The sequence below is a fragment of the Columba livia genome, chromosome 2 (assembly GCF_036013475.1).
Source record: "Columba livia isolate bColLiv1 breed racing homer chromosome 2, bColLiv1.pat.W.v2, whole genome shotgun sequence".
Lineage (NCBI taxonomy): Eukaryota > Metazoa > Chordata > Aves > Columbiformes > Columbidae > Columba > Columba livia.
This window is the reverse complement of record NC_088603.1, coordinates 2,570,904-2,597,655: the sequence shown is the minus strand read 5'-3', so window position 1 is coordinate 2,597,655 and position 26,752 is coordinate 2,570,904. Positions and strand designations below refer to the sequence as shown.

Sequence of the window (26,752 nt, the reverse complement as noted above, 5' to 3'; positions counted from 1 at the left end):
AGCTTTTTTTTTTTTTCTTTAGTCTCCACTGAACATGCAAGCTGAACTCCACTGAGGTCTTTTCATAGGATGGGATATGTATAAGGATGAATCTTTTTACGGTGAAGGTGATGAAACCTTGGCCCAGGTTGCCCAGAGAGATGATGGATGCCCCATCCCTGGAGACACCCCAGGCCAGGCTGGACGGGGCTCTGAGCAACCTGAGCTGGTGAAGATGTCCCTGCTCATGGCAGGGGTGGCACTGGATGAGCTATGATGGCCCCTTCCAACCCAAACTATTCTGTGATTCTATGAGGGTTACTGTCTTGAGGTCGATTGCGTTCTCCAGAGTGAAGAAGCAGACAGGGGCCATCTGTGTCATAATAAATCTCCTGGTTCTCACTGAGTCTGTGCAATTAGGAAACAATAATCTTCAAGGAGGCTGGAGCTATCTGTAAATAAATGAATACATGCCCATACACACTCATAGTCATTGTATCTCCTCTCTTATATCTACAAACAGTTTACATGCACTATGCACACATATAATGAAGCTATTCACCACAGTGTTTATGTATGTATACAAACAAATACAAACAGGTATGTTTATATATATATACATACACATTGTATAATATATACTTAGACGTGTGTCTCCTTCCTTCTCAATCTACACACAGAACCTTTAATTATGTAGAGTGCAAGAAATCTGTAAAGCTTATCTATACACACACATATATATATATATATTAATATGAATCTAGGCACAGAATGGACAAAACAGGAAAAGGGAGTTGTGATAGGAGGTGGGACAACAAGGAAGAGAGACCAGTGTTTACAAATAAATGGACTATTGAAGATGTTGTCTCTAAGAAATTATTTGTTCTCCTCCTAATACACCCACTTTCTTAATTAAATATAAGTAAATCTTACTCTTTTTGCTCTAGGAATGGTGAACCATTCTTATTGCTATCTGGTACAGGATTTGACAGCTTACATCAGGAATGGGCGTGAAGTTGCCCAGATGTGTCTGCTGAAGGAACCATTTTCCTGGCGATGACAGAAGTCTGGCAAAATGCCCGATAAAAATCTCAGGAGGATTTTTTTCCCCCCTCTTTGAAAACAAAAATGAGAAAAAAGAGGAACCTGTATGGCCCAACCACACATATATAAGAAATCTCCTTTTTTTTTTTCTTTTTAGGTAAAAACACTGAGGTCTTCAGAAGAGACAGGAAAGCTTAACACTACTCTCCCCAGAGCCTCATTTATCAATCAAGCCTTTCCTTTTCCCCCAGAATGTTCGATCTCTCCCTCCCTTCCTCAATTTGTTCTATCTTGTACAGGAACCTAAGGCCATGTTTAATATGTTTGTTTTTTACACTGACAACATAAAGGTCAACATTTAAGTTAGGTTACGTAGCCAGATCGGTCCCCTGTGACTATCCACAGAGCAAAATAATTCCCATTTAATTGTCGTCTTCTCCCACCCCCTTCCTTCTGAACAGCAAAGTCCTATTATTTCTTTCTTCCCTGTGCCTTGGAATTACTTCAGGGCTGATCTCAGGTTTATATGAATCTGGGATCAAATTTTCAAAAACACTTAAGCAAGAAATAAAAAATTGAGGCATTTGGGAACAAAGACTACTTTTTTTTTTTTTTTTTAATCTTGCAATGGAAAAAAAAGAAAGATGCAGAGAGATCCTTAGTAAGAGTTAGACATACTGGCCTAGTTCACGTTTTTATGTGGCAAATATTCCTTATGAGTGTTGGCTTTTCATGGTGAAATCCATGGGGGTCTCAAGGGCCTAAAAGGGGTTTGAGCTCCCCAGTGTTGTAAGAAAGAGATAGGAATAAACATAACATTAAAGTCTAGCTTGATATTCAATTAGAAATATTTCTGATTTTGGAAAAATCAAACTGAATTACTGCCATGCGTAGTTATAGACTGGAAAATGACAGGCTAAATATTAGCCTGGAGAAGAAGGACCTGGGAGTAATGGTGAGTGCCAAGTTGAACATGATGTAGAAATAAATCTCAGTGCCACCAGTTCACTCCTACTGTAAATAAGGCAAACCACATAATACTGTAGCACATTAGAAAGTGCATGCCTAGTCTACCAAAAGAAGCAGTTATTGTGAACTCAGGGCTGTCGAGGCTGAATCTGTAGTACTGCGTTCCATTTCATGTACAGAGTACAGGATGGATTTGGAGGGGTGACCTACAGGCCTCCCAATACACCATAGAATCATAGAATAGTTTCAGTTTGAAGGGACCTCCAAAGCTCATCCAGTGCCACCCCTGCCATGAGCAGGGACATATTCACCAGATCAGGTTGTTCAGAGCCCCGTCCAGCCTGGCCTGGGATGGGGCATCCACCACCTCTCTGTGCAACCTGTTCCCTCACCACATATCCTATGAAAAGACCTCAGTGGAGCCAGGCTTACATGTTGGGTGGAGACTAAAGAAAAAAAATAGCCACCTTTGTCTTCCCAATTCAAAGGGTCACCCACTCATTTATAGCTGAATTATCTGGGGCAATCCTTGGAACAAGTCCTATGCAAGGCTAGAGCATGCACCCCTGGATCTGTAACAAAATGTTTTAATAGCTGCTCCAGCCAAAACTCTATGTAAGTAGGTACTGTTATACCTCTAAAGAGGTGGGTAATCAGAAATTCTGAGCAGCATTAAAATTCCTCTATTCGTATACAGAAAATAACCTCAAGACAGTTTAATCTTTCATCTTCAGGTACCAGTTCCTTAAAACTAGCTTTGACAGCTGAGCAGTTACTCCTAAGCTGAGCTTTCATAGACAAAAGACATCTTGATTCAACACAGTACTAAACCAAAATGAATTATCTGGATCCTTTGATCCCAGAATTCTCTGGTATTACTAAAGTCTGGATTTTCTTCTTAAACCTTAGGTGCCTGGTGCCATTTGAATGCTCTATAGCATGTCTATATAGGATTGGTAGATGAGACACAAAGTCTGTGGTTCTGTGCCCTTCTGGAGCTAACATCCAAAATGGCACTAGATGCTTATCAATGAGCAACTGAACTGAGCTTCTGGTGCACAAGTAGACACTCACATGTAGACTTCTGCATCTTGAGCTGAATCACACCTAATACAGCTTTCTGAGATGGGATCAAGAGTTTAAAAATCATAGTAATTCATGAATAGCTGCTTTCATTATTTTCAGTCCAAATTATTGTCCCTAGTGGGAAAATTTTTTCTAAGAGGTCACAATAGGGGACTATTACATTTACAAGCAATAAGCTACCTTCGTATTTATGAAGTATAAAACCACTATAACTGTCAGAAGGTAACACTGGAGTTTTACTCAGATTTTTTTGCATTAAGCCCTCATCTTGGGGTTAACGTGTTGCATCTGAAAGAAATGAGCCCTCTGCTTTCCTTATTTTTTACATACTTTCCCCGAAATACTTTATTGCAAACCAGTTTTGGAAGAAGGAGACTGGACTACAAAGGATAATTATTCCCATCCTTAGGTTCTCAAGCACTTTGACTAATTGGGAAGGAATTAGGAAGGAAGCCACATGGCCTAGTGAATGAGGAAGGGACTGGAAAGCTCAAGAGATGGGATTTATGCCTCAATTTGCCCTCAGTGGTACAAACTAAGTGAGTTCCATGAAGTACCCAAATCTCATCATCTTTAAAATCTAGAAAGTAGTGGGAACATTCCTTCTGTTAAAAGAATAATGTATATAAAGAGAAGTGGGTCTGAAATTCAGCACACTGCAGCTAATGGCATCTTTATGTGAAAGTGCAAGCAGCTGCTCAGGCTGTAGAGTATTGAAATTTTATTAATGTATATAAAGCATATAACAAAAGTTACTGCATTTTATTAACTGCTTCTTAGACGAAATTTAAATGAGAAGATGTGAGAGCTGTTGAGGAGTACAAGTCTCTGCAAACATGGTGTGCAGCTTTCAGCTGTGAGGCACATAACACTGGATTTCATCCATTATTCCCCACTACAGAACATGCTGCTTTATCATAAGCAATGGGGAGAGAAAAATCTGTTGACTAGCTATAAACTGAACAAAAAGAGGTGCATTCAGCACCCCATTACTGTAATGCTGCAATAGGACTGGAGGATACGGAGAAGGATTAAGCATTCTGGGAAACAAAAAAAAATATGAAACACATAGAATAACAAAGAAAAAAGAAGAAAATAGGAAAAAAAAAGAAAAAGAAACAACCTTTCAGACCATACACAGAGTAATTCAAAGCAAATGTGAAGCCATTCTTTTCAGCAAGACAACCACAGTAGGTCACATGAGTGCTCATGTGCTTTTTTGTTGTTGTTGTTTCTTTTTAATATACAACATTAAGCTTGTGGTCCTGGACAGTATTAGTTGGAAATGTTGCTTGACTGACTGTGCTTGCCAAGTGGCTGTTTTGTATTTATTTTGTAATTATTCTGATTATTTGATATATGTGTTCTGTGCTTTTTTCCCCCCTACCAGGAAAATAGAAGCATCAGATCCCCATACGTTTCTCATATTTGTGATCAAATGCATTCGTGGAAAATATGGTTTGCTGAATCGCTGTGGGCAGGACTCATACATACTTTTCTAATGCCGGATGTTTGGAAAAATGGTTTTAAATACACACTCAAGGCTCCACATTTTTTGTGAATAAACCATACCCTGGCTAAAGAGGCACCTGACTGGCCCTAAGCTTAGCTTTGGCAAGGCCTTTTAATGCAGAATACAGCTTTACATGGTCCGTAACCCACTGCAAGTTGGCATTTTACTGCAGAAAGAAATGATTCTGTCTCCTCCCACCAATGACTGCTCCTGCTCCCCACTGCCAGCCCAAACATTTATGTATCTACGAGGTGGAATGAGAGAAGAAGCTGAAACTAATCCTGAGAAAAATATAGTGTTGACCCAGATTGTCTCCCAGAGTACTGTCATATAAGTATTTGCACTGGATTTGGCTCACAAATTTAAAAGATGCAGGAAGGTCTTGACAAGGTTGCTCTGACCATACGTCGCTTTCCATGATGCCTTTCCTGAAATGATAGACTGTTCTAGGACCATAAGGACATCAGTGCCAGGACACCCTATCTGCTTCTGGACCACTTCATTTATGTCCAGATTGCTTGGATGTTATCCGTGATATTTAGTACAAGAACTGCACCCAGAACTCTGTAAATCTGGCTTCTTGCCAATTAAGGTAAAAGAAAACCACTCTTAAAGGAGAGTATTTATTTTATATTCTCCTTATTTTCTTATCTTTTTGGATTTTGGGAGAGTGAAACCAGTGCACAGGCCATTTCTCACTCTTCCTTGCTCTTTGACTATCAAAAAATATGTCTTCATGCTGCTTATGCTAAATCCAGAATTACTTCTGGTATTCTGCAAGGGACCATGGTATCTTTAGATCTACATCTCTTCCTCTGATTTATTTTCTTTCTCTTAACCATTGTCATGGTGCACAACATCAAAATGCATAGCTCAGTCTTTGGATATTCAAAGAACAGGTGTTGTCTATAGAGAAGGAAGAAAATAACGAGAATACTGGAGGCAACTTGATCAGTTCATGACATGCAGAATCAATTCCATCTCTGAGGTATTTCATTTTGATTTGCTTGTGCTCAAGGCTAGCAAAGGGTCTTTATTCTTACTAGGACAACACAGAAACTGCTTTAAAATGCACTGATAGAAGGCTCCTACCTCCCTGCTACCAAGTGGGAGGAGGACAGAATGCTTTCCCTATCATGGTACACCCAGTCTAGCCCACAGTCAAGCATATAAGGAACTTAAATGTTTCACTTTTAATTCAGTAGCTTCAGAAAATACAATACAGAAAGCTTACAAAGCATGGTAACATTATGCAAATTCTGGAATATAAATAGACAACAGCTACCAGGCATAAATAAAGACTTTATAGAAGTAGGAAGAGAAAGAGGGTAAACCAAGCAAATCCAAACATGGCTTGGACATCTTCCCTTTCTATTTTGTCTTTCTCTGTTTTTGTTTGTTTGGGCTTTTTCATTTGTTTTGTTCTGTTTTTTTCTTTACTCTCTTTATATAGCTGTTTGTTGCCTCACTGGATATTTCCAATGGTATTCATCCCACTGAGCAAGTATTTTCATGGATTCACTTCAAAGCAAACAGAGAACTACATAGGAAAGAAAAAAAGAACAATCAGATATTACAGAATCCCAGAATGTCAGGGGTTGGAAGGGCCCTGGAAAGCTCATCCAGTGCAATCCCCCCATAGAGCAGGAACACCCAGATGAGGTTACACAGGAAGGTGTCCAGGCGGGTTGGAATGTCTGCAGAGAAGGAGACTTCACAACCTCCCTGGGCAGCCTGGTCCAGTGTTCTGTCCAGCTAAGGCTTGAATCCACAGAATCAGATCAGAGGCTTTTCCAGCTGAAAATTCCCCTTCTTATCATTCCTGCATCCTTCCTACCTTTCTCATTCCCCATTTTTCAATTACTTACAGGTTATTTTGATAACTCCCATGATACTTTACAGCTCCAGGCAGGGTTATACAACATCATCCTTTCCCCTGCTGTCTCTCTCCTCCTCCCTCTACTTTAGAACGTTGTGGTTTCCTTTGGATTGTTGTATGAAAATCAACAAAAACAGAGTGCTTTGATTCTCTCTCAGCTGTGACTATGATGTTTCCAAAATGAAAGGAACAACAAGAAAAGGGAATGAAACCAGAAGACAAGATTAATTCTTATGGCTTTTTTTTTTTCTTCTGTTGGAAAGGAGAATTGAGTGGAAAAGAGGGGAAGAAACCTAATGAAAAAACACTGACAATAAACATCTAAATGTTCATGGTAGATCATCTATAACCAAACTTTCCTGGAGCATGCAGAAACAAATTCCCACTGTCTTCTCTAGCCAAAACCCAGGGAGAACGTGAATCTATGTGCTGTAGCTCTTGCTCAAACAGAAAGGGGAAAGTTTATTTATGTTTTGCTAAATAAAATTTTATCTGTCCCTCGCATGTATTTTCTGCTGGCAAAACGTCTGAGGATTTTTAACCTTATTAAAGGAGGTACATCCCAAGCCAGGATACAACCACAGGACAATTAACGATTCTTTCTAAGAACAATCCTTAGAGGTTAATAAAGCACGCTGGACACCAGAAAGAGTGAATGGTTTTAAAAATAAGTCAAACATGCAGCAGGAGTATGGAAAGTTTTCACTAAGAGATCCACAAAAAATGGGGGAAAAATTACACATACATCTACATGAATGCATAAATGTGTGCCTGCAAGAAACAAGAAAATGGCACAGATACAACTTCTTCAGCTGTCAGGAAAGGTCATGGGCAGAACCAAGACTAGAAGCTTGGTCACGTTGTTTCCTAGCTAGCAGTAAATACATTAGAAAACTGCAGCTAACAGTTGATTTTTTCCATAATCTTTGCAAGAATGGGCAAATTCAAACATACAGGTGAGTGTCTTCCTCACTCTAAGCACCCATTTAACATGAATGCCTATAAAATTAAGTTTCTAATCTCTTTTTCTAGTCAATGATGAGTTATAAACTTCTGAGGAGGATTCAGATGCTCACCTAATTTGCCATCATTTTCTGCTTCACTGTCTTTATAGTAGGAGGGTCAAACCCATTTTCACTGGGGGCCACATCAACCTCACTGTTGTCTTCAAAGGGCTGAATGTAATTTTAAGACTGTATAAATGTAGGAGTAGTTACATTTATACAGTCCTAAAATTACACTCAGCCCTTTGAAGGCAACCATAAGGCTGATGTGGTTCTCTGTGAAAATGAGTTTGACACCTTTGCTTTATAGCAAGAAATTAGGAATACTGGCTACCTAATTAAATGCTTGCAGCTTAGCACTATTAATTGTTCCATCACTGCTTGCCTACCCAGGTTTCAAAATTTTCAGCATCAATTTTTTTAAATGATTGAAATTTTTGAAACGCTTGAAATTTTTAAAACTTTCTTGGATTTTTAAAATTTTTATCATGTTTTTTTTTAATTTTGATTCAGATAAGTTCACTGTAAACGGGATCAGAGGACTATAAAGAGACTCCCCCCCCACTATGCTTTATCCTAAGCCAACTTGGAGATGTTGACTTTGCAACCAGTTTTCCATCCCCTCTGTTATTTCTGGTTTCTCGTGGTTCTTCATTTCTTGCTTTGTATCTCAGAGCATAGCTTCACTTGTCCAACAAGCACAGTGGACCTTTGGTTGTATTGAGCTACCAGAAGTAGCCATGGGTACATAATCTCTCAACCCAAGAGGCTACAGCCTTCTGTCTTGCACCTAGTGCCTGCCCAATGGCGTTGCCTCATATGCTTCCTGGAATGAGTTGTCCAAGTTAAGTGTGGTCAGTCTGCTCACAGACGCAGGGGTCCTGCTTTGGCCTGAAACATTCCCTGCAAAAAATGGCCTTTGATTTGACAAGCTCCTTCTTCAACCTCTGAAACAGTTTGCCGTGGCAAGGCAATGTGCTGTGTTGAGGGTGTTTCTATTTAAAACTGTTCAGAGCTAAAAGGAGCTGAGGAAAGGGAGGAGAAGGGAGGTGGGGGGTGGAAGAAGAAGAAAGAAGAAAAAAAAAAAGAGGAGAGCTGGTGAGTAGATGTTGTAGACGGTTTCCATGACACATGAAGTGTGTGGCATGTGATATAAATACCATGACCTGGTACCACACTGACAATTGCACTTCTGGAGCATTGGAAATAGTAGGTCAAATCAACATTGTAAGTGGAGATTAGGGGACTGTGACAATTTCCCCCAGCTAGCTCCTTACCCTGAGCTTTTCAGCAGACCTACTGGGTTTTAAATATACATTATGGTTCCCATGACCTGCAGATAACCCAAAAGAAGGTGTCAGCATGTCAGGGCATGCACAGATAGGGGAGCATTTAATTTTCTAAGCAAGCACACCAAAGAGATCTGTGGGGCAGCTCAGGGAACCACTCTGCCATCCTGACTTTTCTTGGAGACAGGAAGATGTTACTTGAATACCATGAAAAATAAATGAATTATACATGAAAGAAGAGACATGAGTATTGCTTATGGCTTCACTTGCCGTGTAACAGATCAGAAAGCCCCTAAACTGTCCCAAATGAGCAGTTCAAACTTTGCTGCTATTGCCTGAGAGTTGCGAGCTGAGGACTCACTCTGCAGACCAGCTGAAAACTACTTCTGTATTACCCACATGTTCAGAAGCCGATGGTCCTCCAGGATTCAAGTGTTTCCACATGCTGCTGGTACTTCATTCTTCTGTGGACCACAGTCCACAGCAACTGAAACACTGTGCCATTATTAACCCCAGGAGGCATTTTGTGTCAGGTCAGACCTTTGATTTAAAGTCCAAAAGAGGGTAAAAGATTGTGTGTTCCAGCCTTTCTGCTGGGTGGGGATGGCAACAGAGCTACAGATGTGAAAACTGGGTCTGTTGTTTATGACATTCATGAGATTTTACATTTTTACAGCCTAAAATAAGTCAAGCTGGTTTTCCTAGCCTTTTTTTTCCATAGAAATCTAGGCCTAGTGATCTGTACATCAAGCTCCTTTTTTGCAATGAAGACCTCTTAAGCTGAAATGGATAGCCTGTGTTACCTTTATGTTGAATTACAACGAATGGGAGCACTTTTGAGGAGCTGGTTCCATCTGAACAGTTTTGATTTACTTTAGGATGAGATAAATTATGTTCTAAATTATGTTGACTTTAGCAGGTATATCTGCATAGACTACAGGAAGGAATATGGGTGACTGTCCCAGGTGGAGACATCTCCAGAGAATCCTATTCTTTGTCTTGATACATAAAGGATTTAAACATATAGTGTGAGACATTCTTCACTGATAATTTCAGAAATGTGTCTTAGATCCCTGTTCAGGCATGTGTATGTGTCTGTCTGTTCTTTGGGTGTCTGAGCTCATGTTATAATCAATTAGTATCTTGATTAGTATAGGCAGCTGGTTCCCTTTCAGGCACAGTAGGGTATCCCACCTGGTCCAGCTGCTGTTTCAGAAGGGACATGCAGCTTCTATAGCTTGCATGTCACATCCTATAGTGTTACTGTGAAAATGTCACAGAAATGACAAGGGAATAACTCAGTCACACAAATGTAGGCATCAGCCTTAGGGGAGATGAATCCTCTGACCGTAGAGTACTGTCTGAATTCAGTTGCACAAAAACAGGTACTAGGTCTCCTCAGCATATTGTAGGGATATCCTGGGTATTCACACAGGTCTGGCACACTTGATGTGGGATTTGGAGAACTGTCCTTTGCCTTCTCAAATGGCATTAGATGTGTCCATGTGCTGGACTAGGCTCCATTACCTACAAGCTCTGAGTTTAGACATCTAATGAAGAAGTAGAGAAACCTCCCACACCAGGACGTCTAAATTAAAGTCTATAGTCTGAATCCAAACAGCATGAGGCAAGAGGAGTTTCATGACAATTCATGTCCATACAACAAAACAGAACCGGGATTCAGGTGCCCCGAAAAATAATCTGTCAACCTTTGAGTTGCCCCTGTGCATTGAAGACATCTGAAAACAAAAGACACATATAACACAAGATCAAGCAAGCAGTACAACTCTGAAAGGACAGCTGAAACATTGGTGAGATATCTAGGCTGTCAGAAAACCTAATGCTTAACCACTGGGGTCACCTCAGAGGCACCTACAAATTCATTAGATGTGTTATTTCTGTCTGCCTTGACTTTTTTCTGATGAGTATCATTAATTCAAAGGCATGAAAATTCAGAGATTTTCCTCAGAAACAGCATGGACCATGGAGGAAATTTATAGGTAAAAAGATTCATGAAAATTAATCTTTTCAATGTGCAACTGGACCTAGCTCCCGTTGACTGCAGTGAACAAGGAAGGGCTGTGTGTATCTCAAGAATAACACCTAAAAGGAAGGAATTTTGCTCACACCTCCCAAGTGTCTTGCCTGGAGCTGGGACTGGCCATGCTCAAGAAATGTGCTTAATGCTTTGGCATAGAATCTGCTCCACCTGTATTTGTTTTAAACTCTGCTTCACTCTGCCTTATTACCAGCTTAATAAAAATAATATTAACGTCTTCATTTCATTCTGCAGGGTTTGAGATTATTAGACTGGCAGCCAACCAAGGTCTTTTCTGTAAATTACAATGTGAAGGTTATGTGCAAAAGATATCTTGCTCCTTGGGTTACAAGTAAAAGGAGTTTTCATAGCCGTACAAGGGAAATAACTATGCTTTTTAAATAAGAGGTTAAGTAAAGTGCTACCTTTTGGTGAACCAGGCCTGCTCAAAAGAACAAAGGTTTGTTGATAATTTTGGGCGAGGCAGGGCAGGGGGAGGGTGTTTGGTTGGTTGGTTGATTGGTTTGTTGGTTGGTTGGTTTGGGTTTGGGTTTGTTTGTTTGTTGTTGCTGTTCTCCTCTGACTTGGTGTTGTAAAATATTCTGCTATCACAACATACATGCCACTGTGAGTCCAGTGGTGGTGATAACTCTCGTGGGTTTTTTTTGGTACTGGGTCCCATATTTGGTGTTTTATTTCCTGAATTCCCAGCTAGAAGAGTCACGTGATCATTTGAGACACTCAGACTGTTATTTTTTCAAAGGTTGTATTTCTTCCTTGCAGGAGTAAAGAAACACTTGAAAATGTGATTCCTAAAGGCTCTAGAATCAAAAGTCAAATAAAAGAGATGCTACTGTTACTAGTGATTTTTCTGTTGATCTTTAGTTTTTTGAGCCTCTGACTCATTTTTGAAAGCAGATTACAAAACCACACCAATGTTGTGCCCAAACCCTGCACCAACCACACAATCTTCCTGAGTTCAGCTGAGCAAATACTTTTGGATCAGGCCCCCATTTTTCCAAAAAACTTTACTAGGAACTGGTCATATCAAACCATTCTGCATGTTTTTGCTGTCAACGTTCTGTGTGTTGAGGTTTCTGAACTCTGAATTTCACGCTTTTATTTCCAGTACTAATGACCCTGGTTTGAACAGCTGGATTTTTAGGCTGATAGTAACCAGGTTAGTGACACTCTAATTATCAAACAAAAATGTTCTATTTCTGTTGACTCTTGCACTCAGTTTAAGAACATGAGGCTCAGCCTTTGGTGCTACAATCAATAAGCTCTCTCCCTACTTACTGTGATTGCATTACAAGTCTGTGTGCTTACATATAAAGCACTTGAGTTATATATTCTGCTTTAAAAGCACAGGATCAAGCTCCAGTGCTGTTCGCTTTTAGTTTTGGAAATTACTGGATCTGTCAAAACCCTTGTTTTTCATTAGTATCTTGTCATTTTAGATCAATTGTTGAAAAGTATTGAGTCCTGATTCTACAGAAGGTTTGAGTTCTGCCCATCTCTTGTCTAAATTACTGGGGACTCGTGTTACTGACTTCAATGAGGGCAAAACTGGGGCATTGAGAGTTAAATCTATTAATCTCCCTGCATTTACCTCCTCAAGAAAGTTATAGTAGCAGACTAAAGAGGCTATAAAAGCTTTTGAAAGAACCTCAACTGTAAATCTATTGAAGCGTCAAAACTGCAATTCACTGAATGAGAAACAGAGCAGCCACCTTCATTTTCAGAAAGTGGCTTTCTGAAGAAGCCCTCTGAAGTGGTTGGCTTCTTCTCCAGACTTGATTAGTGCCTTTCAAACTTCTGTTTGCAATGAGTATAACGTATGTTCCTCACCCACTGCTCTTTCATTACCAATTTGGGTTTAAGCATAATAAAAAAAATAATAATAAAAAAAAATGCAAAAGCAAAAGGAGTCCTTTGATTGAATTTCCTTTTGTTAAGACTTCCTTAAATATTATCATTAGTTGCTGTTTATTTTACTAGCATTGGAAGGGGCAATTGCGGTCACACATCTGACTGCTGGCATAACTTAGACCAGACAATCGCTGCCTGTGATTACTGGATCCTGCTTAAATGCCTGCAAACCAGACTAAAGCAAATCTTTTATAGTTTCTAGCTCCATTAATCCTCCTGAAAAGCTGTGATCTTAGCTGACTACAGCTGCTGCCCTCAATGCTGCTATAGATTAGTATCACTGGGAATACATCTGCAAACAAACTGGTTTGCAAGTTTTGTTGTGCTTTCTACTCAGGATAGAGTTCTATCTGCTGGTTCCCCAAATGACCCAAGTCCTCATCTGAGTAAGCCCTTTATTTACAGCACAAGGGTTGGGACTGCAAGAATATGTAAAATACAACTGATCCTGTCCTAGAAATATTCATAGAGCAGGAATTAGATGGATGTGGTTGAAATGCCCTAAGTTGCTCAATGTGAAGTTACCTTGACCATACCAAGTACTGGATTTTCCCACATCAGCTGCCTGGAATCAAGGATGACTACTCAGTTTTATTGCTAACACTTTATTGTGAGACTTAAGTGTACCAAGGTCTTAGTCCAGAGATAATAATGTACCCAAAATAGCAGTTTACCTAAATGGAGTTAGGAAAGTCATTTCCTAAATGTGGACAATCTTATCCCATTGAAAATCCTGTTTAATTTTTGTTTAGTATCTACTATTCAGAGATAACAAAAATATAAAAAAATATACAAAACTAACAAAAGCTGCAGTTCTAAAATATGGTACTTAATCTAACCAGCTAACAGTTATTCATCATATATCTCTTTAATCCACTGGTAGTTTATTAAAATTTTTTATGAAATGGGATACGGAAATAAATCTTTCAGTTTGTTCATGCAAATTAATGCTCATACTTATATGGATTGTTTTTGGTGTCTGTATACAACTGATAGAAAAAAATGCAAATGCAAACTGGAATATACAAGCGAGCATGTCTTTGCAACTATATATACTATAGAATAATAATAAGCATTTAACCTTCATTCTCCTTAGTCCCAACTCCCCCTACTATTTTCTTCATTTATGTTATTTTTAGTTGGAGGGTTTAAAGTTCAGAGAGTTCAGTGTGATATTCAGAAAGACGCTTCTCCTGGTATTCAAAGCAGAGGCCTGAGCCTAAAGATATATAGAACTGTGGGTAAAACTCCTTGTCAAGTTCAGTGTACTGTGGCTGAACTACAGCCTCTGGATCAGTCTCACAAAGCAGCACAGTTAGAAGTAAAGGGACGGATTTATCTACAAAGTCACAGACCCAAAAGCAAGTTTCTGGCAAAGGAGTTTGTGCATTAAATTGATGTCTGAGTTCCTGCTTTAGTCTGCAGGGATTTAGGGTAGGATTCAGCTGCTGTGATAGACACCATTGGATACATCTTGGCTGGGGAAGTATGTCACGTCATAAACTGATCTGTGTTGGAGACAACCTTGACAAGGTGTCTAGTCCTAAATTCTGGTCAGACCAGGGTCAACACCAAACTCAGGACCAGTTGTTCAAGACTTTGTCTAGTCGGGTGTTCAAAATTTCAACACCCCCACAGGAAACTTATTTCAGTGTTTAATTATCCTTATACTGTTGTTGGAGGTTTGTTTGTTTGTTTGTTTCCCCCCCCCTTATAGAGAGCCATAACCTTCATTCTTTCAATTTATAAGCATTGTCTCCATTTCTTGCCTTGGTAAGGAGCTTGGCATCATCTTCTCCGCAACCTCGCCTTAGGAACAGGAGCGCAAGAAGACTTGTAACTGTGTGAATGTGGTGAATATTTTCTTGATCAAAATATATCATCTTCCCATCTTCACCTCCATGGGTGATGAGTCCCCTTTCCCCACTGGTCCATACAAAGACGTGTGGAAAGATTCAGGTTCAACCCGTGGTCTGATGGACAGCTCAGGGAGTGTTTAGGAGGCCATCTGTGTTGGCAGTTTCAGGGCACTAACTGGAGAGTCACTCTGAGTTCACTGTCCTCCAGATTACATATAATGGCAGTCCTAGGGTCTGTTTTTTGCACATACACATAAATAGTCTAACACAGCAGCATGGGTGATCTTCAGACTTCTCAGAGGGCCCTGCCAGGGTTAAGTCTGTGTGGCAGATCAAGGAATACGACCTTAAGAAGGCCCCTGGGTTCGCTGTAAAGTCAGTCCAATATATTGTAGATGCTGCTTCCGAGCCCAAGGTATATCTGGGCTGACAGCCAGCACACAGGTTAAGAGGCTTGGTGTGCTCAAAGCCACTCAGATGCTTACATTTCAGTTAGGAGTGAAGACATAGTCAATCTGCCATTTTTGCTGAAACAGTTTCTTGTCTTTACCTCATAAATCAAGCCAGCAGACCTTGGCCCTCTGCAACTCCAAGTATTTGTAACAGTGAAACCTGAAAGCATTCAACACTTTTGCCTGAGGCCTTCCGGCACCATGTAGCTGTCTGAAGGGATGGGCAACCACGGGGATAGAAGGAGAATGGGCTATGAAAATGACTGTGTTTAATAGTTAATGCTACAGGTTTTCTTTGTACCGCACAGGGGGAAGAGGCCAAGAAACAGCAGCGGTTCATCAACACATCAGTTTTTCCAGCTGAAAGCCACTCAACCTGAAGAACTGATGCCAAGCGTGAAGGCAGGTCTGTCAATACACACAGCAGATGGTTCAGCTTCACAGGGGGTGGCGGTGGGAGCTAGCAGGGGAACAGGGGCCTCAGATGCGATCACAGGAGGAAGCAAAGAGTAAATGAATGTCTGGGCATGCACTATGGCAGCCAGCGTCAGTGGTCAAGGGCGCAGGAGGAACAGCTGTGGGAGATCGGCAAGAAGGCAATGGCCTCATGATCACGAAGGACGGATGGTGTTAGAGCCAGATAGGGAAGAGCTCGTGGTTTATCACTTTGGAGTCTTGTGATGACAGGGATCAAATAGTAAACTTTATTGTGTTCTTCAGTTAATAAGAGTGCAAAAATAGCCATGATACAGGGTCACATCAACATCTTGGGTGACTGGGCAGTTCCAAGCATCAGCTGAGCAGTGTCAATTTTCCACAACTGAGAACCTGGGCAGCTGACCCTTACTACAGCTGAGTTACATTGCCAGAAAAACTGTCTTATTTTCTCTATCAAAGCTACGCACACTTCCCCAGATAATAATCTACCTTCTTTATTGTAATGGAGTTGTAAAGATTTACCCACAATGAGAAGCTGAGTTTGCTCCAGCCATGGTGACATAAACAGCAGAAGTGACTCCAACTCTTTTGGTTCACCGATCTTGCTTTATACTTGCTGTGGGTCCTGCCCATCCTTTCACAGCATATGGAGACTTCTGCTATTTGAGGCATTCAATGATATTGCATCCACATTAGAAGAAACCACAGAAACAGAAAATAACCCCTGTGATACCTACCAAGAACACCTCATCCCAAAGCAAGGCATGAGGAAGCAGGATATTTAGGATGTTTCTTATTAAGAGCACCCATGATCAGCAATCAAAGAGGACCACAACCACATCAAGGACAGCAATGATTGCTGTTTCCCTTCCAGGACGCTCAAAAGCTTATCTCATTGTATGTCTTGAAATCACACGAAACCCACAACCTCACAAATATTTAAGGTGAAAACAGAAGGTAGATGTCTAAAGATCTTGGTAGACATGGGCTTTGATACATAGCACTGTTCCCTAACTGCAAATTAGAGACTGTGTTAACACCTCAGGCCATTTTCTAGAGGTCAATGAACACTTCTGATATAGGTTGTGTTCTGTTTTTTTTTCTCCCTAAGAATGTCTCCAATGTAAGATGTATCTGCTTCTTGAGGGTAAAAACTGTGGGAAACAATACCCTTCTTTTTTTCAGGAACCCACACATCGCTCCTGCCTTCATGTTTCAAAATCCTAGGACTGCAAAGAGCAAAAAGGCACAAGTGTGATTTTGTTTGTTGAAGGATTTTTTGTTTGTTTTTTTCCTTTGATTTTGCTTTTATTTTCTCTGTTAAGAATAATACTCTGGTTGCTAAGGCTTAGGTTCACAGTCAAGTTGCATGTTCCCCTGTAGCCCCATGGCATCACTCACACCCCATGCAGAGCAGCAAGGAGTATTGACTCACTGTAGGTGACACTTTTTCCTGTTAGCATAGCTTTCTTTATAGAAAAGCAAAGGTAAAAATGTCTCATTTATCTCTGGCTAAGTTTTGGATTATTTATATGTATTATTTGTACATAAACATACACATACATACACATTTACCTTATGATGATTACACTTCTAATTACAGCATACAAGTCTTGGATTTTTTCTGTCAATACCTGCAAAACAGGCTCTTAAAAAAGGGTGGGTCTGTTTTTCATGTTATGTGTGTGTGTTTTGTTTTCCAAACCAAGCTGAAAACCTTGTTGCCTGGGCCTTGCCCTTGCCCTAATGGAGAGCTTCTGAGAAAAGGCAGGAAGATAGGAGCCTTTGTGAAGGGAAGCAGCACTGCTGATATACCTCAAACTACACAGCCCGACAGTGGAAAACATTGCTGTGCAAACTGTCATCACCAGAGGCTGATAACGAAGATGCAAATTGGAGTTTGTAGAGCATGGAAGGCAGCAAGCAAAGAGGAAGGGCAGCACTGAATGCTGTACCAGGGACGGGCTGGGTGGTTAACTCTTGCTGGACTCACTGCCTGGAGCACTGTGTGCAGTTGTGGGTGTCACAGTATAAAAAGGATACGAAACTACTAGAGAGTGTCCAGAGGAGGCCATGAAGTTGGTGCAGGGTTTGGAGAGGAAGCCGTATGTGGAACAGCTAAAGTCACTGGGTTTTTTCAGCCTGGAGGAGACTGAGGGGAGAGCTCATGGTGGCTGCAGCTTCCTCACCAGGGGAGGAGGAAGGGTAGATGCCAAACTCTTTTCTCTGGTGACCAGTGACAAAACCTGAGGGAATTTCAGGAATATGTGCCAGGGGAGGTTCAGGTTGGACATTAGGAAAAAGTTCTTCACCCAGAGGGTGCTGGACACTGGAACAGGCTCTCCAGGGAGGTGTCACATCCCCAAGCCTGACAGTGTTCAAGAAGAGACTGGACAATGTCTTCAGACACATGGTGTGAACTATGAGGTTGTCATATGTAGGGACAGCAGTTGGACTCAATGATCCTTGTGGGTCCCTTCCAGCTCAGGACATTCTATGATTCTACTTCTCAGCCCACCTTCTGAAATAGGGTCCTTATCCCACGATGCTCATGACACCCACCCAAAACAGAACTTTCTGCTATAATCCCTATCTTCATCACACACCTACTATATATCCATGTCTAACCAGAGCTCTCTTCTCCTCATTGAATTTCTTCTAGATGCATGGCACAAAACAGGTCCTTAACTCTATCTACCATTCTCAATGCTTGAACTGTTAGAAATTTAGATACCTGGTACTGTAGGATTCCTCTCCTGCCCAGATGTCTGCATCTTCCCAGCCCCTGGTCCAGGGATGATATAAGAAACATCATAAGATAAATCCATACAAATTTGTACACTCCAGGATAGTCTATTCATTCAACACATGGGAACAAGAGAACACTCTGTCACGACATTATTCAGCAGAAGGAATTTGTTTTGGTGAATCAACATGTGAAGGATTTGATGTAAAACACCGACACCCACTCAGTTTCAACAAGCTACATTTGATGTAGATGAGGTAAATACTAAAACAAACAAAAAGACCCCCTCCTGTGTTCTATACCTTGGAATACCTCAAAAGGACAGAAAACAGCAATTAAACCAAGTCTACTTTGGACTTCATCCACTTGGCAGATGAAAAACTGAAATATTACTATGTGGCTTGTCAGCAATAGTTGTGGAAGAGTCCAAGTCCTGAATTATGTCAATCAGGAGCGATGCAGATCACCACTGACAGCAGGGGTGTGACACTGGAGTGCTTCTGCTGTAAATGAACTTAAAAACCTGACTTGAAGGCACTGGACACATCTGCACTTCCTCTTGTTTCATTAAGAAGACCGTCACAGCACAGTTTGTAAGCAACTTATATTGCCTAATAAAGACCTTTGAGGTGAGTTATGGAGAGAAAATAATGAAACTGGAAGAAGAGTTTTTGGGTTCCTCATGGGAGAAGGGAGAGAACTTCATCTTGGCAGAGGTTTCCTAAGTTATAATTTTGTTCTGCTTCACCTTTCTGTGAGAGTACCAGAAAATGAACAGAGAAATTCATATGATGATCATAGAATCATAGAATGGTTTGGGTTGGAAGTAACCTGAAAGATTACGTAGTTCCAACCCCCCGCCATGGGCAGGGACATCTTTCATTAGACCAGGTTACTCAAAGACCCATCCAACCTGGCCTTGAACACGTCCAGGGATGGGGCATCTACCAGCACTCTGGGCAACCTGTTCCAGTGCATCACCACTCTTATGATGAAGAATTTCTACCATCTTCCAGTCTAAAGCCATGATAAAACATATGGAATAGTTTTTACGAAGAATGAAGAACACACTAGGAAATCAGCAAGGAAGATAAAGATTTGATGATGGATATGACTGAAGGATATAAAATCATAAGTGAAAAGGAGAAAATGAGCAAGTAATGATAGATTCTTCCAATAGGACTATAATTTAATAAAATGAATGGGTGTTTCAAAATAAGCACATGGAAACAGTGCTCCATACAGCACGCAGTTAAGCCACTGATCTCCTTAGGATAGGATATTGTGGCTGACTAAATTTTATATGAGTTAAAAAAAGAAAAACTCAAACCCACTGATTCATTGATTGAAGAGAACGTTCTTTTTTACTGAATGACATTGTATTAGTTTCTAGGAGCCTCATATGAGATTAGGACCCTGGTTACTAAGCTTCATGTACACACAGGTACAAAAAGGTAGTTTATACCCTGTAGTGTGTGGGGAAAAGGACCTGAAGCACAGAAGAAATGTTAGATTGCCTTTGGAGGAGAGACCCTCTTCCACATTTGTACCCATATTCTCCACATGCCCAGACTCAAGCCCATTGCAGACCTTCAGTAAGCTCTAGGGCTCACTGAAGAAGGCGGATGCCACCTGGTACCACCTCCACACCAGAAGCAATACTGAAGCATTGATAAGAGACATTTAAACTGGATTTGGGTCATTCCTGAACGATCTGTTGCAAAATCAGCAAACAAGTCAAAGCTATAGGGAAGATGTTTTAATTCAAGAGGCTTTTAAAATAGCATTCGACCACCAGACATCCTAGTACCAGTTGTGTAGCTGGACTGCCGTTGTAGGACAAGCACAATGCTTTTTCCCATTCGAGCCTATATTTCAGCAAATATTATTGATTTGTTTGGATAGACAAATACGATTCAAGTTTATCAGAAGTTTATAGACACATAATCATCAATTATTTCCCATGGAATTAGCTTGCTAAATATTTTACTATTGATGTAGGTGACCCAGAGAAATTATTAAGGAAACAGGTTTCAAAACTAAGAAATGATGGCATATTTCCTAATTCATTGCTGATATGTTCCACCAAATAACCAGCCATTATGCCATGAAACAGGAAATAATTAAGCATATAAAGAGCAAACAGTTCCACAAAAATTAAGATACTATACTATGTTTATAAAACCATCTATGTACTTAAGTGTTTGAAAGGTCAAGGATGAATGTTGCTGTGATGTTCTCATGCAATGACATTTTATTCCTGGAGTGATAGCAGGAGGAATTTGGAAGACAAATACTTACACATTCACCATACTGCTTCTATTTGAAGTGTGGAGTTATGTATTGGATGTTATGAAAATCACCCCTCTCACAGAAACATGTATACTAAGTCAAACTGATCGCATTTCCTTCCTTCCCCCATCTGAATCATTACTGTTTATTCATGAAAACCCATTGCTCTTTGTTCATTGTTCTGGCACACCAAAAAAAATCAGAGAACTTCACTCTTTCTCATAGCAGCACCCACTGTAATTGGTACAAAGCAAGATAACTGGAAGCTGTTAGACCATATGAAATATTGAATGATTAGTCTCTTAGCTGATGTTCTCTGCACAAGCAAATTAATTTGCTTCCTCGTGATAGACAGGTATTACTGGCAACAAAAAACAGCAGTTGGCTGTCAACTGGAGCTTGAAATCAGTTGAAAATTATGATAGCTCATGTTATAAACCAGAAGGCCTGAGAGAGGAAATTCTGGTTTTGTTAATATGGCAACAGCAGCATAGCCAATCCAAAAAGGGATCAGGGGCATGTCAAATCATTAGGGAGGGCCATGTTTTTTTGTGAAATGGTCAAGAAGGAAAAGGAAAAGAGTTAAGAGAATGCTGGGATACCCTATGAAAACAAACAACCAAAAAAGAAAAATCCTCCCTCCGGCAGCAACAACCTCAAAGCTTTATATGTTCAGGCTATATAGGTGGCAAGTTGGTAATTGAAGCCCATGCCAAGACCAGAAAACTTCCAGCCAAAACAGATGTGGCTTTATAGAGGCAAAACAAGACTTTAAAATGGGTCTAGGGAATTCCAAATTCAATAATATGTCGATATAAACCCAAAGACATGAAAATGGGATCTGAGCTTTTAAAACAAAGAACTAATGAAGTGGCATTTTTATGTGTTGCAGCCCACATTTTGCTTTATCAAAACACACTGGTCCCCTCAAAGCATTAACCCTGATTTTTCATCTGCGGATCACAGGGATGTGGCCTGAGAAATCCCCTCAAAGAACAATTCGGCATTCTGACATCATCAGCATTGTTACTATTGCCTCAAGGTATTATTTTGTGCTATAGTTGGACCACACAGATCATATTGACTCATGAAAGCTGGGAATAATATGTCAGGGACCAGATTTACAGACTTTGTTACGTGTGTGAAGTCTGTGGGGCTAGGCCAGGCACACACAAAGCAAAAAAGGACAGACACACGTGAAGACAAACACATTGCACATCTACACACACACAGCTCTGCGCTCCCACAATGAATAGGTTTCTCCAGTACAGCACAGCTACTGGTTTGCCTACTGATGCTTAAATATTTTCACCACTCTCTTCATGCATCACCAAGAAAATTATGGTCTGTCTTTACAGCATTTTGCACATCGTAAAAATGTAATCCCTGCCACAAAGATCTTACAGTCTGAGTGTAAAAATAAGGGGAATGTGGAGAGGACTCAGCGTTCATTGAGAAGTGGAGAGAGAGATAGAAACCTTGTCCATCTTCATTGCCTAACATTGCCATTGAAATGCTATTTCAATACCTTTATTAAGTATAGATTCACAGAACAGTCCAGGTTGGGACTTCAGAAGATCACCTGGTCCAAGCTTTTGTGGTAAAGGAAGCCTAGATGAGATTACCTAGGAACCTGTCCAATCACAGCTTGAAAATCTCCATCGTTGAGGACTCTACATTGTCCTTGGGAAGGTTGTTCCAGTAAATGATTGTTCTCACAGTAAAAAATTTGTGAGAGTATAAGAGTACATTCTGAAAGTCCACCACACCCACGCAGCTCTTCCTCAGTGGCAACACCAGTGTTCAGACCATATGAAAATCACCATAAGAGTCTTTCATCTAAGATCATACTTTGTGTTTCAATAGAACCCAGAGTTTCTTTCCTCATTCCCTACCTCCATTTTCTTTCCCCTTCCTGCCCAACACTTGACTGTCTAGCCACAAAGAATGTTGAGATATTCTATTTACTGTCAAAAAGGGGTTGTGTTTATACTTCTGTGAAGCGACAGCCTCTACGAAAGCTTTCAGCGTGGCCCATCCCGTGTCTCACTTATCTACCAGCCAAACACCTCCCTTCACAGCCACTCTGGGACTAGTTCCCTCACAGGACAATGGGTAATACTTACAGCACAGTCCAGATATTCTTGTACCTTCATTGTGGAAGGAGGATAAATCTTGAAGTTGCCTCAAGACCACTTTAAATAGGTAGTGTAGACATCCAATTAAATTTTTAAGGGGGCAAGAATTCCTGCAAAGTCATTGATTTCTGTCTTAACATGCTGTCTGAAGGGTATTCCAGGGCTTAAATGTATCCCAAGAAAGGCTGGGATGATAACTATCTTGTCATGCCAAACTGCAGAAATCACACTTGGAAAACTCCAGATTTTCAGCCCTGGTTCAACTAATGAATGTAGGAACAGTTGTCCAAGGTTAGAAGAAAGGTCAGTCTAGCCCAGCACCCTATCTATCAAGAGGTCAATGATCTTTTTCTCTTTACTCAGCTTCCGGGGAAAGAGAACCCCTGACTTCAGTAGGTCAGTGGAGATGGAGACCAACACACACAATGGCTATGGTTACTCCATTGCAAATGATTGAGTTAGAAGACTCTGAGAGGTTTCTGAGGGGCTGCCACAAGGAATATATTCCCAAAACACTGCATATGCAGTGTAAATCAAATTAATGTAAATCATCTTTCTAGGTAGCTACCACTTCCTAGAGGATGAGGTCTGCTTTCAGTTTCACAGAGAACACAATCCACACTATCCCACCATCAAGTTGGTCAAATTTATCCATGATCTGGTGTTGTCCTCTTCAGCCTGTCAAAGCAGGGTACAAGTAGCACATCACTCACTTCTTGATCTTTCTGCATAAGAGGGGGACTTCATAAGCTTTCTTAGTCATTTATAACATGTACATTCTTTACCTAACAGCTGTAAAGGTTTTCTCATTGGAAAGTATATATATAAAGCAAATATCTGCTCTCTTCCTTAGATTTTAAATTCTGTTGACTTTGTGAAGTTATTAGGAAACATTCAAAAATCTATGACAGACTGGAGATACAATTTTGACAGACCATCTCCTGTGGCTCTCCTGTTAAAATCTGTAAAAAGGGTCTGTACATACTTGTTGCATCTATCTGGTCTGCCCCAGATAATAGAGTTCATACAGCTCATACAAAAAGGCAGGTGTCATGCCATTTCCTTGTGCAGCACTGAGCACAAGACCTTAGCATTGATAAGCGTGTGAAATGCTCGCTCTTGCCCCCTCTTAGCTTATGTGAGAGGCAAGCATGACTTCAGTGGAGAAAGAAAGGGATCACAGCCTCTCCAACTTAAATTTGCTCTTCTTTGATCTTTTAGTAATTCTGGAGTTTCTGCAGACACCAACAGAAACTCAAGTCGCTGCAGTGTTCTTCTGAAGTGCAGTGGTTGGTTGCAAAACCCACCAAGCAGTTATTCTGCTTTGGCAGGAAGAGGAAGAAGACAACAGCATTGAGGGATGTGCAGATACTCTGTGGTACAGCTGAGCGGGCTGCAGGTTGGAAGGGGATAGAATCATAGAATAGAATCATTAAAACGTTTTGGTTGGAAGAGACCCTTAGGATCATCAAGTTCAACCATAACCTAACTCTAGCACTAAACTATGTCCCTAAGAACCTCATCAAAATGCCTTTTAAACCCCTCCAGGGATGGTGACTCCATCACTGCCCTGGGCAGCCTGTTCCAATGCCCGACAGCCCTTTCCAGGAAGAATTTTTTCCTAATATCCAATCTAAATCTCCACTGGCACAACTTGAGGCCATTTCCTGTTATCCTATCACTTGCTACTTGGTAGAAGAGACCAACCCCTTCCATTCTACAACCTCCTTTGAGGCAGTTGTAGACAGCGAGAAGGTCTCCCCTCAGCCTCTTTTTCTCCAGGCTAAATGGCCCCAGTTCCCTCAACTGCTCCTCATCACTGCTCCAGGCCCCTCACCAGCTTCATCGCCTCCTCTGGACCTTCATCACTCTCTCTAGTACCTCAATGTCCTTCTTATGATGAGGGGCCCAAAACTGAACACAGTATTCAAGATGGGGCCTCACCAGTGCTGATGAGAGGACGACAGGACAAATACGAGTCCTGCACCACCCTGCACAAGGCACATTCAGCCATTCTTGTGCATTTTGAAGCAAGCACCAAGAGAGAAAAAAATTCTCTACCATGCACACAATAACATGCACTGTTTCCACACTAATGGCATTGCTTTCTGTACCCATACCCATCCCTTTTCTCACCCCCCGCTTTCATTTATAGGTAGTCATGGGCATGGCTGTACTTCTTTTGGACTCAGTCCACATCCTGAAGTCAACACAGTGATTATGGGGGTCAGCTATTGGTATAAACATCGCCTTCTCCTTGCAGGGCTGTTTCAGAGGCCCTTGCCCTATCCCACCATGAACTGCAGCAGGAAATGCTCCTGAGCTATCTGAGGGCTAATTAAAGGAGCTGCCCAGAGACCCTGTAACCTCCTGAGAGTCCTGCAGAACTGCTCTGGCCTCTGTCAATGCACATGACAAGGTTACTGCTGCAGAAGGCGGTCGGGGCTTCCTCAGTCAGATACCACTGTTGTATAGAGCCCGGCCAAGAATCGTTAGCTGTAATAAATGTGCTTTCACCATGACAAGCTAAAGCTCTCTCATTTAGGGGTCTGTGCGCTTCCTGGCAGCTCTTTCATTAGGACTAATGATCACTTTCTGCTGTCACTTGCATGTTCTGGGCAAAGCTGCTCTGGGTTTTGTGCAGTATTAATTAAAAAGAAGTTGTCATGTTTCTTTGGTTTATATTATGTGCCCTTTGTGTTGCTCTGCTCATTAATGTAAGGGGTGCCTGCACTGAAGAAATGTGAGGGGTTTTTTCCTTTTTTTTTTTTTTTTTTTTTTTTAATACTACATGTTTAGAAGTCAGTGTTACTGTCAAGAAGACTTTAGCAATGTTGAAGTTTAATATGTTTTTAGAACATGTTCAGTGGCTGACATGTGAATGAGAGGGAAGAACTATGGGGCTGGAGAGCTGCTCTCATGTTATCTGATCAGCAGCTGATGTAACATGTTGGATGCTGTGTAAGCTTAGTGGTTGTCATCCACCAGGATCTTCTCATTTCCCTGTTAGATCTGTTCCTTAATGCACTGAAATCACCTCAGCAGTCTTTACCATAGATCATGAGGTCCAAGAGCTTTGGTTTTTAATGGAAAAAAAAGGAATTTCCCACTGTCATAAGAATTCAAGCTCTGAACACTTGTCGAACTCATGAAAAACTGCAATTAAATCATAAACACTAGGAACACATGCAAAGATGCACCACAGGGTCCAGAGTAACTCCATACCATGTAGAACAGGTGGCTGCAGAGCACCAAGGTAATGTCCCAAAATTGCCAGATACTTTCAAGTAACTGAGAGCATCCCTGGCTTATGGTCCATCCTACAGACATTGCAAGAAAATTAAGCCCTGAATAAAACACCTCATCAGCTTTTTCTGTTGAGCAGTTTACTTATGTCCTTCTGTAGACTAGCTAACAGTTCTGTGATTTCTACAATTTCCCCAGTCTAGAATGAACCACCGGCAAAATGAAATCTGAAAAACAACCAAAACAAATAAAATTTCCAAGGCTGAAACAAAACATCACCCTGTCTCAGTTCACAGGACTTAAACTCCATAAAAGTATGTTAAATTTACATTTAGTGTTTAATTTCGTTTTGAAATAAAAATTCTCTTCTGCACCAGCAAAATTTTATTTTTGCACAAGCTAAGATGTCTGACCTAGCTACCATAGCTGAATGTGCAAGAAGTTTTATATATCAAGAAGCATTATTCAGTTCTCTTTCACATCATTTGCTCCTTTGTAATTGCTGGGGGGCAGCACCTCCAGTTTTCTGGGCTATTTCCAACTTTTCCCAGTAAAAGCCTGAGGTCATTCAGTCCAATGCATCAGTGCATGTATTGGTGGAGAAAGGCAGGGAGGGGGAAGTCATGTAGTATTCAGGAGTCCCATATAAAGAAATTGTGGTAATTACCCTTCTAATAAACAGAGAAGAGGTAGTCTTAGGAACTGCAAAGAAGTGGGGTAAAAGAAGAGGAAATTGTGCAGGAAAGAGTCTAAATTCACCAAATTACTATGCAATTGCCATCATAAACTGCAGAACATTGCTCTGTCTACTCATAAAGCTATCTTGCAACAAACAGGCTTGCTCTGCT

The 26,752-nt window shown here is 40.8% G+C and overlaps 1 long non-coding RNA gene across 1 annotated transcript in view; it reads left to right on the top strand.

Annotated features, from left to right (window-relative positions):
- The window catches only part of LOC135578390 (uncharacterized), a 68,107-nt gene extending 52,656 nt beyond the window's left edge, over positions 1-15,451 (top strand). Inside the window, exon 3 of the long non-coding RNA XR_010469898.1 lies at positions 15,353-15,451. This is a non-coding gene — a long non-coding RNA (uncharacterized LOC135578390). The remainder of the gene's footprint in view (positions 1-15,352) is intronic.
- Positions 15,452-26,752: the final 11,301 nt, after the last annotated feature.